Below are 13,014 nucleotides of genomic sequence, written 5' to 3' on the forward strand. Positions count from 1 at the left end.
TAGATAAGCCAAGTGACTGATTCAGTATGAGCAGGACTGGTCAGCTTTGACCAGGACTGGTCAGCTCATGAGGCAGGGTGTAGCAGTTGCAATGACAGAAGAGTAAGATACTGGTTTGCTTCCTTTCCTTCATGGAAAGGAGAGTGAGGCAACTGGGAGAGGATTTTGATGGCAGTGCCCTACTTCATTCTCTCACTGCAAATTCTCTTGGTTTCTAAATATGGTATCATATAGAGTAGGATGTGATGGTGGAAGCAGTGAGATGGAAGAGATAGTGCATGCAGCATGCACTAAAATACATTAAGTACAAAAAGGAGAGGAGGAAACTTTGGTGTTGCTTGAACTTCAGTCAGTCCCGAGTATGAAATAGCTACTTACAGTGCTGTTAGCAATTGGATATGACCAACAGAGCACGATTATCCTCCCTGCTATCTTTTAGGATTCCTTTTACAACTGTCATCCAACTGTCCAACATCTAACACTTAGTAGCTTCTGTAATTGGTTTTCCACTCTAAATGCATTTAAATAAATGTATACCACTAGTTTTTGAATTCTTAGCTATTTGTTTTTCATTTTCCTTCTTTGTTTACCTTATTGCCATATTGTGTGCTCTTTTCCAATTTCTTAATTTGGGAGAAAAAGGAAGTCTTCATGCTTTTTATAGCACTCTTGTATCTGCTGTTATCTATCTGTGCTAGCCTCCTTCCAAACATCTTTGTCATTTCTAATTGTGACATTCCTTTTAACTGAAACCCTGCTGTAATGATCTTAAGAAGCCTCTAAGCTTTATGAAAGGACTTGACACTTTCAAATGTATCTTTCCATTTTACCTTATTTAAAAGCCATTTCCGCTCAACGTCGCATATACACAACAGGGACCAAATGTGTACACTTGTGGGCCGGGCAGAAATGGGTTATTCTCATTTAAGGACACTTCTCTTTTGAAATTACAGCTGTCCTAGGTTTTCTGGACAATATTCTGCTTACGTGTATATAAGATCTGATTGCAATATAATAACCATTTCCATGTGGTCGATCAAATCCTACCACACACACCACACCACAGGCATTGTTTAGGATCAAATTAAAAGTCAGCCATCTTCTTGCCAATTCTGCCATTACGTGCTCTAAGGCATCATCATTTACTATAAAATGTTCTTTGCCATGACTCAAATTTGCACTTATGCAGTTGAAGTCACTCATTATTCCATCTTCTACTTTGGTCCTGGGTACAGATATTAAGGATTTGCTCAGAACTGCACATGAAGACAAGAATGTTGTTTCCTAGAAATCCATGATGTGGAACACTTGGTCTAAAACACAATGAGACATCTTAGGTACAATCAGGTATGTTTACAGTTAAACAATGTTCTTGTTAAAATGTGACTAATTTAAAAGTCTAATGCCTAGCCAGTTCAAATTTGCAGTAAGCAGTGAAAGGCTCTCCACTCACAGAATGTTATGGGAGAAAATGAAGCATTTGTTTTGAGAAAACGTAGTGGATATTGTTTTCTGCACTATGAATGTCAAACTGATCACCCGGTTTGGGATCATAACAAAGCATTATTCAACACCAGTAGCCAAGGTGAGATTGCTGCCCTTCAAAGGTATTCCACCTTTTGCCCAAGGGGAGCTAAGTACAAATTATTTGGTGTTATATTTTACCATGAGGGGAGGGTGGCACCATTCTTCTACCACAAAGAGCAAAATATCTTGATCCATCCAGTGGTTCCTGCTGAAACTGACTTGTGATCAGAGTTTTTCTCCTTCTGTCTGTAAATGTAGGTTGACTCTCTTACAAGATGGTCTGTAGGCACTTTAGCCAGTGTTGCTTGTTCATTCTATAGAACATTTTAGACCAGATTATTTGGTTGTAGAATTCTACTTTCAGGCAGCAGTATTGCTTTCATTGCCCTTTGGTCTATTTTAATCCACTACAAATCAATATCGCTTTCATGTAGTATGAGGGTTCCTAGTCAGAGCCTAGGTTGCTGCAGACTGAATAAAAGTCTTGTTAAAAACCAATAGAAGGCTTGATAAAAACCAATCATATTAAAAATTCACCAAGAAGCTAACTGGAAAGTAACTCACGAGGAGAGTGAGCCAGAGCACCTAAAGTGTTACCTTACAGGTTGAGCCTGTTTATTCATGGATCTGGCTCATTGGGGGTCCCCCAGACCCGCACTGACTTGGCTCGACCTGAACCCACCAAAGGCAACTGGACCTGTGCTCTGGTCATCTTTGGAGGGCTTTCTGAAGCCCACAGAGGCTGTGCGTGTCCACCTGCAGCCTCTGCAGCCTTCAGAATGAAGACTGGAGGTGGAAAAAAAAGCAAGTTCCAGTTTGCTGTTTCAGTGCCTTTAAACCCTCCAAAGGTGACCATAGCTGTGCCTTCGTGCTTCATTCTGAAGCTCACAGAGGCCGTGGGCAGACATGCATGGTCTCTGTAGGCTTCAGAAAGCCCTCCAGAGGCGACCAGATAACAGCTCCAGTAGCCTTAATAGGGTTTAAAGGCATTGAAACAGCGGATTTGGTTATCCGGGGGGGGGGGGGTATTCAAGAACGGATCTCTTGCGGATACCAAGTCACCACCTGTGCTTCTTAAAATGAACCTATGTTACTTTAATCCACTGTTTGCTACAATTGATTAATGACAGAACAAATCCATGAAAACAAACAGCTCACAGTATATCTGAAGTTCTAATTTTAATTTATAATACTAAGCCATGTTAAATTTGGGGTAAATGCATGAAACACCTGTAACAAAGTTGGCAACATCTGTAGTATTAATAATCCCAAAATATAGCTCGATAAGTAGTGAATCTTCCCCATTTTAGCTGCCATTCCATACACACACATTTAGAAATAAGTACCAGTGAACTCAATAGGATTTACTTCTGAGCAGATGTGCCTAGGATTGTGCTGTTGGGAATATTTAGCCAGGATTAAGTCCCACTGAACACAATGAGACTTTTGATTCCAAAAGCATAGGATTGGGCTGCATGTCTATTTACCTCTATTTTAAAGCCTGTCCTCCTCCATGGGATGAACCCAAAGCAGGTTGTGACCTCATATAAACATCCAAGAACAATAAAATAGCTCAGAAATCATAAAACTGATGGAAGAAATCAGTTCTGTATCACTGTGAAGACTGTCTGAAAAGGGAAATGTTCTTCACAGCCTTTCTAGAACTGCTCAAGACTGAACCCCCCTCCCAAGTCTCCCAAGAGAGTGCCAAAACTGAAGTGCCACTATAGAAGTGGCCTTGTTCTTCACAGCCAGCTGCCAGCCTGAAAGCAGACACTAGTGGCATATCAATCAAGCCAGAAGATCTAAAAGATGCCAGGGTGTTCTCTGGGAAGCAGGCATTTCCTTAATACAAATCAGCCTTAGAGTTAGATTATGCTGCCTCTGACTCACCTCTCAGGAAGAATATACTTCAGCAGTCACAGTTTAAGACAAGCTATATGATTAGATAGTTTGATGTTTTCACAGACACATTTCCACTGCAAATAAAATCCCTAAGTAACTGCTTTGCTTACTACCAGAATGGTAATGTTAAGAGTTTAAACAAAAAGTCCCCTGTTTTTATAAGCAGTTCTGCTGATTGGTTTCCTTCCTGTTTTAGAATGAACAATCTGCCGCCATCGACTCTGGTCTCCAATGCTGCTTCTGCCTCAAATGCTGACCAGAGGATCTTATAAATAAGTGGAAAGATTAGTTTAGCCCAAGAAATGAAAAAAAAAATAGATATTTCATAGTTCTTTCTTAAAGAGGTGCTTTTATCACATAAATCTTCCATGGTTTGGGAATGGATAGTTTAGTCTCGCCTCCCCTCAACCTTTTATTAGAAGGTAAAAACAGTAATTCTAAGCCATGAAAGTGCCCAAAGCACTGGTATTTAAAATTCTTTACTGAAACAATACGCACTTCAGCTACATTTTGACTGAAATTCACAAGAAGATAAAAGCAAAGCTGCAAAGTCAGAGAACTGGTCACACTGTATTACAGCAGCAACTTGACCTGAGACATCATGGTTCCCAGCTCGCTTATAACTATGGGTTTAAGTCTACTGAGAATACAGGATGATGTACCAACAGCTTCTGCAGATTTACAGGCGAGCATAAAATGTTATCTGTTTTAGCATACAGATACCACATAGTCACATGCTATATATATAAATTTTTCAGATTTAAAGCAAGCAGTTGTCAGTCTTGGGGTGATCAGACCCAATGCAAACAGATTCTCTTCATATGTCAAAAACTAGCTCCCTATAATACCCTATCACAAACATGCCAGGTCACACCTCCATAGAAGGTGTTAATGCCCATTCCCAAGTATTTTCCATTCTATTCCAGTCAGTCCCAGCAAGCCCTGTTCATCTGCTTTTTGAAGACGGACAAGACAGAGTGCTGTACTTTAGGTATATTGTAAATACACCTTTCATATTTCACAGCATGTTTGCTATCGATAACAGTGATTTTGGACTCAAGAACAAAAGGGCTTACAAGGAGACACTTGGAACCTAATCAAGTTAGATGGGGGGCTACCAGATAGGGTAGCCCTGTATTGAAAAAAAAATGGGGTTACGAATGACGTGGGGAAGATATGTCCAAAATTAAGTCGTGTCCCCAAGAATTCTCCTTCACTTTGACAGAGGGGGACAATCCTATACACATTTACTCTCGATGAGGCATACACATGCTTTACAGCACATCTGTGACCCTCTGGGGCCAGCGCAAGGGACTTACGTCGGCCCAAGTAAAGGGCAGGATTGCACCCTAAAATATATAGGACTTACTTTGAGTAAACATGAATAGATTGTGCTGTAAGTGAATTTTTAAAAATACACACCAGTTTTGAACTAATAATTGCCCTTCCCCATTATGGTTCAGCATGAGTAATAGCTCCTACTTACTGTAGAAAAAAGTAAAGTGTCTAACATGGAGGTGCACCAACAATGAGAGCAACCAGCCTCCCCACTCCAACAATGAATGGATCTATTAAGAAGAACCCCACAGAGTGTGAGTGTGTTTCTCTGTGTGTACGTGTGCTTCCCTATGCCCCCTTCACAGGAGATCTCTGCAATACACAGATCTTTTTCTGTCCTCCTAGTCATAGTAAATGACACTTTGCTAGTTCTTATTTGAAAAAGAAAAAAACCTGGCTGCTAAAAGAATGGTGGTTTCTTGGAAACTATAGTACAGTACAGAACTGCACATCAAGAAGCCTTACCAAGGCTGGTTGAAACAAATGTTATTTCAAAGACTGCTGATCACTTGTTATCTCCTAACAGCTAATCTTGTTGGCATCCTTCAGTCTCAGAAGACTATGGTATCGCGCTCTGAATGGTGGTTCTGGAACAGTGTCCTCTCCAGTGCGCGAAGCCTAAGTAAAGTAGATATGGATAGACTGTTACCCATGCAGCAAATCCCCCCTCTCCACGTCGCTGAAATGGTCCAATGGAAAGGCAGAAGCCAATACAGTTGGTTCCAGCAGCGTCGCAGGAGTTGCCAGAATGCGATTGTGTTCAGACATGAACTGCCTCAGGGACTCCGGCTCCGGATTTTGCTTCGAGGTTGACTCCTGAAGCCTTTTCCATAACTGGATGTAGCCACAAGGCAGTGGAGGTTTGGGATCAGAGTTTTCCTTCTCTCAGATGAGCTGCCTTCCCAGGCTAATGAGTTCCATCTACCCAGTGGCTGTTTAGTTGCCTCTTAGGACAAGTACAGCCAAACTGAGGGTCTATTCTCAATGATGAGTAATCAGATCTTCCAATTGGTTTTGCCAATCCCAAATACAGCCCCAAAACAGGACTTTACGGAAATTAAGATGTAAATAAACTGCATGAAATTGTTGTTATGCTGTCTTGTTACTGCTTTTAAAAAGAATGTGAACAAACGGAGGACCTCCAGAATCAGGAACAAATGGACATCAACGCAATTTGAACCTATACCATACGACCCCTTGCTACCAAGTGATAAAATAAAATTAATAAATCCAAAATTACCCATGCTAGGGGAACATTTGGAGGGGCGTGGGTAGCAATGTACCATCAGTACAGTCAGTGATAAGAACACTTAGCAAACTAATCTGTTTGTTATGTAGACAGCATTACAGAAGAGAGAAAATGAATTCTTGGAGCTTATGCAGCTTAGCAGCCACTCATAACAACCAGCTATAATGATAAGCAAGTAAGCAACTTGTTTGTTTCCTCTTTCCCCCCAACCATTTATTAGAGAAATGAATAAAAACACAAACAATTTAAAAGAACAGAGGGGAAAAAAAGAGAAAGAACAGAACTTGAAGGAAACAATAGAAAAATCCCATCTTTGCTGCCATTCCTAACTGCAAGAAATGTGGCTGGAAAATTGTGTCCCAATATTCTGGTTTTCAATTCTGCCTAGCAGAATATTAAAAAAAAACCAAAAAAACCCCAGTTGATTCCTAGTTCCCATTAAGTGCTGGTACCAACCCAACAGGCTTGTGCATTCCTTGGAACCATGCCCTTGATCTGGGCTTGATGTGCATAGTAAATGAGTTTCCACAAAAGAATCCGCAAGCCTTTCAGACCTTGAGCCCTGGAACACTTCTGCAGTCTCTCTCACAGTGCGTTACTCAGAACGGAAGTGGGGAACTACTCGTATACAATCAAAGAGTGGATCCAAGATGTTGCCAGGACGAAGCAAAAGAGAACTCTCTTCCCTCAGAAACGTATGTGCTCTCCTGCACTGGGAGATTTTTTTGTAGGACACCCAGTTAGCTTCCACACTTCAATATGCAACACACATGAGCACAATGCACCTGAACAAATTTTCCCTGCCGCAACAAAAATAGCAATTGGGCAACTGTATCTGTAACCCAGAATACACAATACCAAGAAAAATTCTACTTAATGTCAACCTACAGGCTCCATTTCAATTCCACAGAATGTCTGCAGAAGCACTCCTGAACATTTTTATAGTTCCAGTTAATTCTAAGACAGTCTTCATATACAAGCACTTGTGACATAGCAAAAATACTACTCAAAAATACTAATTTGAGCTTCAAGCTCAAATTATCCTACACAAAGTAAAGTGCCTTTGAGGTTCTTTCCTGGTACCACTGGAAAAAAAAATCCCTTCTCGAGCCGATATAATCTATTGAATTCTAATCTTTCATTAGTATAATTATTTTTGTGTTATATGTTAATTATTTTGTGTTTTTGTTTATTTTGTAATAAACAAATTTATTGTGTTTTTTGTTTATTTTGTAATTATTTTGTGTTTGTGTTATGTGTTTTGTGTTGTGTTATTTTTGGGTTTTGTTTTAGGGAGAAAAAGTAATTACATACACCTGCATTTTATAAGTATTCAGAATATAAACAGTATACTATCACCACTACCAATATTCTCATTGAAAATAAGCCACCATCTGACTAAAAGACACATACTTTCATACTCCCAAATGACATTTTTGGATATGGACTTAACTCAAAGGAGTATACAGGAATGATTCATTATGTAGGAATATTCTGGGAAGATGTTATGGGGGCATGCATGTCCACACACAAGGCTGAGGTGACAGCTTCTCAAGGGTCAGTTCAGTTGTTGAATGCAGCATAAAGAAACGAAAACTAGATCCATGTGCAATGAAAAATGCTTTAAGGCTCCTCAATTAGAATAAAATAACTGAAAAAAACTTGAGCCTCACTTTTGATCCACAAATCCATAAAGCTGTAAAAGGCAAACAGTGAAACAACAGAGGAGGTTACTCAACTGCATTTCATATGACTTGCTTGACCGGAGACAACTGCACTAACAGTTTCCTTAAACTACAGATAACTTGAGATAAGTGACTAGAGCAGCATGGCTTCAGAAAGGATGATTGTGCCTTGCTCTTAAACATGGCCAGTCATGTACATGAACTGAAGATAGTGATGACTTAAATTAAGCCTAAAAAGACAAAAGCTGTCACAGAAGATGATGTCAGTGAAGCTGTAACCCCCTATTTGTTCGAGACTAATTAAGGCCTGGGAAATTTCATTATGCTTGCAAACAAACTGCATGATAAGGCTAAAAAGGGTTAACAGCAAATCCCAAAATATTAAAGCTCTGAGACAAACTCAAAACACTGGGACAAAGTTAAAATACTCAAGAATGATAAGAGTGTGTGAGCATGAGTGAGAGAGAGAGAGAGAGAGAGAGAGAGAGAGAGTACATACACATGCAAACTTTGATAACTTTTATAATGGTCACTTGTGTGTGTTTATTTTAAAAAAATTACCTGTTGGTTTGTTTTATCCCTGTGACACAAAATTTTTATTTCTATTTCAAATGAAGCAAAACTTTCTATAGATTCTCTATGCACTAAAATCATATTACCTAGGAAAGGAACATAAAACTGTCCCTCTCTTCCATCTTCCAAACACAACTATGTTTACATTTGGAATGAAGGAGGCATGTATGCTGTAGTGTAACTAGCAATGGCCTCATGCTCAAAAATGCTCTTACTGATAACATTTCAGGAGCATATAAAGCATGCTTTTTCTGCTTTTCATGATAGCGATTAGAACACATTTCCTCAAGTCACACACTCAATTATCTACTCAATGTTCCTAGCATAAGTTCTATAAACTCTACTGATGTTGCAATGTCCAAGCACCTGACACCAAGAACTAAAAGTAACAGGATTCTTGTAAACACCAATGTTCTAGCTGGCCATAAGGACACAGCAGGCACGAGGCAGTCACAGAGTTCAGAGCGTATGCATCCAGTTCATGCTGACCAACATATCCTATAAGTAATGTAAGGTGATGCAAACGCAGTGTTATAAATGGGGCAGGAGATCTGGTATAGAGGGTAGCGGCTCCGTTAGCCCAAAGATAACATCTGAAGGTCACCAGTTGGAGGCCACTGGCAGCTCTGTGAATGGCGAGACCTTGAAGCAGCTGACAAGCTGAGCTGAGTTATTTCACCTGCTCTTTGGTGAGAACGAAGAAGTGTCTTGGCTGCCCTTCAAGAGAGAGATGAAGGAGCTAGCTGCTTGTCAGCCAGCGTGGGAGGCAACTGGGGGCCAGAAGTGAGACCAGACCATGAAAGATCAATCTGAAATGTTGTGTGGTTCTTGAAAGATAGAACCTTTCTGTTATTGTAAAAATCTCCTCGGGGGTTTAGAGATAGCCTGTCTATGTGAACCGCCTTGAATAAAGTCAGAGGAGTGATCCAATGACCAGAAAGGTGGTATATAAATACCAGTATTATTATTATTATTATTAACTGTCAGATACAACCTACAGAGATCAATCTTGAGAGTTTTCGGCGAGGCCTGAAAACACTGTTGTTTATACAAGCCTTCTGATTTCTGGCCTTCTTAACATTTTTTATATATCTTTTAGCTTTTTACAGGCTTGATTCCTCTGTGACTTGCTCTTTTATTTTGTCTTTTAATCTGACTGCTGTTTTTATGGCCCCTGTTAATGTGTTTTTAAATGTTTTTATCTGCTATGTGTTAATGTTTTTTAAAATCTGTTTTTTTACATGTTGTTAGCTGCCCTGGGTCCCTTTAGGGAGAAGGGCAGGATATAAATAAAGTTTATTATTATCATTATTATCTTGAAACTAAGATACTGACTTTTTATACCAAATACTATCTAAACATCCCCCCGCCAATGCACGAGCACCACGGAGGCGCACACTGCAACTTCTGGTGGAGGGGCAGGAGCATAAGTTGTTCCCTAAAACTTCCACTTCCCTTGGTAGAAAGGGATAGGATCCAGCCATGTGTGAGTGCTGCCAATCCCACCCCTCCCTTCCCTATATCCTATAACTGATCAATGATCATGCCATTGATTAGTTATCAATTGCTCTTTGTGTGACAAAATAGATCAGCAGCACTTCTAGGATCTTTTGTTGAGAAAAAAATGTTTTTAGCATTTGAATATTTCAGGGACGTAGAAGAGTCATGGTTACCAAACTTTCTACCTCAAGGAATCCTTCTCTTCATCAGGTTCTTTGCCATGTAAATCTCAAAAAATCTGCAAAGAATTCTTGGAAACATCTAGGGCACATAACCCACTCTAAGGAGACAAAGACCAGGCTTGCTGGGTCTCCCTAGCCAGCCTCACAGACCAAGAAAGTACCCCTTGAATGCATCTAGTGCAGCATTTCTCAACCAATGGTACATGAGGTGGTGTCCGGTGAATACACATGACACGCCCAGACAACCACTGCCTGGCAGCAAGAACACAATGAACAACTGTAAGAGGTTTGGTGGGCAGAGCTCCAGAAGCAGTTTTTGCGTGCTCACAAAAGCTCTCCTGGCAGCCCTGAGCCTCTTGCTGGTGTCTCATCGTGTCTGGCCTCCCAACCCAGAAATAACTGGCAATGATGTAATCACCAGTTACTTCCAGTGGTAATCCCAAAACACGGACCACATGAAGTGGCACGCTGGGGGACAAAGGTTGAGAAATGCTGATCCAGTGCTCATCTGAACCTTATGCAATACAGAAACACAATGGCGAGTAAGTAGTCTTTCAGGACTACTATCCATCTGCTATTGTCTCACTGAGAAGCTAAGCTTGATAAATCTGTTACTGCTTCTTGGAACATATTTTCAAAACTATTGACTAACAGCAAAAAAAACTAACAGTTGAACACACATAATGCAGCATAGTGGCACCTGCTATAGAAACAGTAAAAAGTTTTTAAGACAAATTAAAGTTCCTCTTGAGAACATATTCCCCATAGTTGTATGGAAACAAACTCTCAAGCAAACACAACTGGAGTCAAGGTGCCAGAAGAAAAACAAAATAAGACAACATTGAGTAAGGATCATTTGAAGTCTCAAGTTGAGGTATTATCACAACTCACTGGTGTACCATGGTACCCTAATGCAAACAATAAGAATGTTCCCAGCCATAAACTCTCTAGATCAGTGTTTCACAACCAGTGGGGCTCATATCACCAATGGTACTTGAGGTGGTACCTGCTGGCAGTGAGACCAGCAATGCAAAGCGACAAACAGCACTGCGTGGCTTGACTCAGCGGGCAGACCCCCAGTGTGCACGTTTCTCAAGCTCAAAAAAGCCCTCCCATGCACCCTGAGCCTCTTACCAGTGTTTGTTGCATTGTGTTTGGCCTTCCATACCAGAAGTAACTGGCTATGACATCATCACCAGTTAATTCAGGTGGTACTTCCAATAGGTGAACCATGCAAAGTGGGGGACAAAGATTGAGAAACTCGGCTCTAGATGATTTTAAAAGCCACTATCACTCAGTCCCATACCCCCATCAGCAATATAGGGATAATAACAAAGGCCTACTTTAAAGAATTTTTTTGCTGTGAGAACAGAAACCTTTGCATAACCTAGAGCAGGGGTGGACAAACCCCAGCGCACGGGCCATTTCTAGCCCTCGGGGATCCTCCATCCAGCCCACAGGGAGCCCCATCTTCAACAGGCCTCTGGCCTGCTGTTGAATCGCTGGTGTCCATGCTGGCCCAATGCACAGGCTCCACGCATGGCTCTCTCTGCTGCCTTGAGTTGCATGTCTACAAAGCTCTACAGGCAGCAAAGGAAAGGGCAGCCCTGAATCTACGCGAAGACTTTTGTAGGCCTTGAGCTAATGTGAGACTTGCAGGTATCATGTTATTTCAGGGTTTTGAACTAACACCTTAAGATACTTCAAGGCTTGAACTAACACAATACCTGCAAGTCTTGCATTAGCTCAAGGTATATAAAAGGGGGGGGGAAACCTTTTATAAAGGAAAAGCCTTTCACAGAGTGCATTGATGCCTCAAATCCCATGTAGAAGGGGTGAGCAGCAGCGTTGCAAGAAGCTTGGGCAAGCTCTCCAGCATGACTGCCGCCAAGCCACCACAGTCATGGTTGCTGCCTCTCTGCCTCAGGAAGACTCCACATCTTCCTGGCTGCCACTGCACTCTGAGCTCACCATCCTTATCACCTTATTAATGGCGAGTTTCTGCCTAGAAAGATTTTTACCATGTTCTTCTGCCTTTCTGTGATGAGATGCTGCCTTTCTCTAATATATTCATTTATGCAAATTCATGTAAATTTATTCAAATTGAAATGCAAATTAATCCTTTAATCCCTGGCCCCTGACACAGTGTCAGGGATATTATGTGGCTCTGCTGATAAAAAGTTTGCCCAGTCTTGACCTAGAGCTTCAATCTCACACACACTTATTTAGGAAAGTTGCACTGAATTCAGTTGGGCTTACTTCTAAGTAGCCACACACTGCTGCACTGTGGATCACTAGGCACATCTGAATGTCTACAATAATTTTCAAACAGCCACCTACCACTCTGCTACTACATTTAGCCTAGGCTAGTGTTTCTGAAGGTTTGTCCTCCACTGTACCACTTCACACAGTCCACCTATTCAAAGTACCACTGGAAGTAACTGGTGATGATATCATTATCAATTACTTCTGGGTTAGGAGCCCAGATGCAGTGTGACAAACACCAGTAAGAGGCTCATGGTGGAGTTGAGGACTTTTCATAACATGGAAAAGCATGTTTTAGAGCCTTGTAGCACTGCAGTGTTCCTGGTTTCACTGCCGAGGGAAGGTGTCCAGGGGTGCCATGAGTACCACCAGACACCACCTCAAGAACCCCTGGTGGTATCTGTACCACTGGGTGAGAAACACTGGCCTAGGCCCACTTGAAGACAAAATACAGGAGCCTGACGGCTGAGAGAACTACAGCCCGGTGCTGAGCTACTACAAAGACTCACGGGAGGGAGGGAGGGAGGTAAGGAAACCAGAAGGTCCCATAGCCCATTCCCAAGGCGACCTCCCCAGCCCCACTTCACCCATTTCACTCACCCCAACTTCCCCGTTGATAACCAACCACTATCAGTACGCGCGCTTTAGAACACAAAAGGGGGCGGCGCCGCAGCGGCAGAGCGAGCAGCCAATCAGACAGCAGTCTGCCTCAGACCCTCTCTCTCTTGCCCCCACCCCCTTCACTTTTGGTGCATGCGCACCTCTAGAAGCGAGTTCCCGAAGAAAACAC

The 13,014-nt window shown here is 41.6% G+C and overlaps 1 protein-coding gene across 1 annotated transcript in view; it reads right to left on the reverse strand.

The window, feature by feature from the left end:
* Nucleotides 1-12,848, reverse strand: part of SHLD2 (shieldin complex subunit 2) — a 46,159-nt gene extending 33,311 nt beyond the window's left edge. The window contains exon 1 of the mRNA XM_066619911.1: nt 12,825-12,848. The gene's annotated coding sequence lies outside the window, so the exon portion shown is untranslated. The remainder of the gene's footprint in view (nt 1-12,824) is intronic.
* Between the last annotated feature and the right edge of the window lie 166 nt (nt 12,849-13,014).

Source organism: Tiliqua scincoides, chromosome 3 (genome assembly GCF_035046505.1).
Source record: "Tiliqua scincoides isolate rTilSci1 chromosome 3, rTilSci1.hap2, whole genome shotgun sequence".
Classification (NCBI taxonomy): Eukaryota; Metazoa; Chordata; class Lepidosauria; order Squamata; family Scincidae; genus Tiliqua; species Tiliqua scincoides.